General features: G+C 38.2%; 1 protein-coding gene across 1 annotated transcript in view; it reads left to right on the top strand.

The window, feature by feature from the left end:
• Window positions 1-2,022, top strand: part of FZD3 (frizzled class receptor 3) — a 55,892-nt gene that overhangs the window by 51,553 nt on the left and 2,317 nt on the right. The window lies entirely within an intron of this gene.

The following is a 2,022-nucleotide window of genomic DNA, read 5'->3' as shown; positions in this document are numbered from 1 at the left end:
CTCTGCCTCCCAGGTAGCTGGGACCACAGGCGCCCGCCACAACGCCTGGCTATTTTTGGGTTGCAGCCGTCATTGTTGTTTGGTAGGCCGGGCTGGATTCAAACCTGCCACCTTAGGTGTATGTGGCTGGCACCTTAGCTGCTTGTGCCACAGGCACCGAGCCAATAGGAAAGTTTATAATATCACCATAAGGCAATTGGAAATTAAAATTCTGAGCCAAAATCCTTTGAATCACAATAAATAAACAACAGACCAAGAAAAACACCTTAGTAAACACTCAGAGTAATAAAAAGGAGGAACAGTGGACCTGTGATTCAGAGAAAGCACTAATAGACAGATGAGGGAATTTTTAGCGTCATGAAAAGCAGAGAATAGATTATGACTTCCTCCTGTAATGGCCTTTCCTACCTCTCCTTAATCAAAATCATAACCCATCTTTTAAAGCTCTGAGTAATTCCCACTTCCATGGCAGTTAATTGATAGTTTTCTATCTTTATCATTTTGGTCGTGATGTATTTTCAGTATAGTTCTCTTTCCTCAGCTAAGCTTGCACCTTCTGGATAGTAAGAACTAGGTGGCACACGTGGCTGTGTTCCTCCACAGTACCTAGCACTGTGCTAGGCATATATGTATATAGCAAGGGGTGAACAAACCTATTAAATTTGACTTTAGAAATAATGTGAGTGTTTCTTGGAAATTCAGGACCGAAAGCTACAGTGGCCGCCTACCTAAGGTATTCTGTAACACGGCCTGTGAACAACCATACTGTAGGACCCTCCTCCATGCCTAGAACTTTAGGGCAAATTTGAGAGATTCTGAGACCACATTGCACCTGAAAGTCTGCACAAGGATTTTCATAATTTCCTATCGCGTGGGGATTTCTTTGTGCTTCAGTCAGTTTTGAACTTTGCATGTTAACACTTTCTTGGCCATTCTCTCGTTGTTTCGTGGTATCTTGGCTGTGGGATCACATACATACCCACTTCCTAATACTCACTCTGGCTCAGACTCCTTATGGATAATTGCTGATCTCTGTGCTATGTAAAATAAAATAGGTTTTGGTAAATACACCTACATACATATCTCAACTTCAAAGAATAAACAATCTGGTAGTTAGATGAGAGAGAATAGGTAGAAAAGGAAGTGGATGAAGGTTTGGGAATGAGTGATTTAGGTTGGTAAGTAGGTGACATGACAAGAGAAAGCTAGGAAATAAGATAAGGAGATAATAGTTAAACTACAAATAATTCAGCTATGTAGATCAATGACAGCAAATAGTGTACAGAATCAAAAAGTAAATCTTCAAGTTTTTTAAATTTTGACTTTGAAATATACCATATTATCTTCTTGAAATTAATCATCCTGTTTTGCCTAAGCTTATATTAAAATTTATATACATTTTCATGTTGTATATTAGAGTAGATGGTCACAGTAGTTTAAATTACTGCCCAAAAAGAAATAAATTTGGTAATTTATACAAATACAATTGAGATTAAATACTATGGTTAAATTTTTCTGTATAGTTGATTCTGAATTATCCGTGGGCATGTTGTTCATCTTCTAAATTAGTGGTTCTCAACCTATGGGTCGCGACCCACAGGAACTGTATTAAAGGGTTGCGGCATTAGGAAGGTTGAGAACCACTGTTCTAAATTATTTTGTGGATGGCCATATCTGCCACTTAAAGAATTAGACAGAATTACTCCTTATAGTCATTTTTTTCTTTTGTCTTATTTGTAACTCAAAGGCTTATATTTTATTTCAGAAAATACCCATTTCATATTTTATATAATGATTTGTTAATTTATGACATTACTAGAATACTGCATCATATTTGGCTTTTTTCATATGCATTATTTGTTTGAAATAGGTATTTATGAAGCCATTAAGAGATGAAAGATCTGGCTCGGCGCCTATAGCTCAGCCGGCTAAGGCGCCAGCCACGTACACCTAAGGTGGCGGGTTCGAATCCCCAGCCCGACCCGCCAAACAACAATGACGGCTGCAACCAAAAAATAGCCG

This window comes from Otolemur garnettii, unplaced genomic scaffold (genome assembly GCF_000181295.1).
Source record: "Otolemur garnettii isolate 467f Iridium unplaced genomic scaffold, OtoGar3 scaffold00074, whole genome shotgun sequence".
Taxonomy (NCBI): domain Eukaryota; kingdom Metazoa; phylum Chordata; class Mammalia; order Primates; family Galagidae; genus Otolemur; species Otolemur garnettii.
Note: the sequence above shows the minus strand (reverse complement) of the source record. Positions and strands in the feature narration are given on the sequence as shown.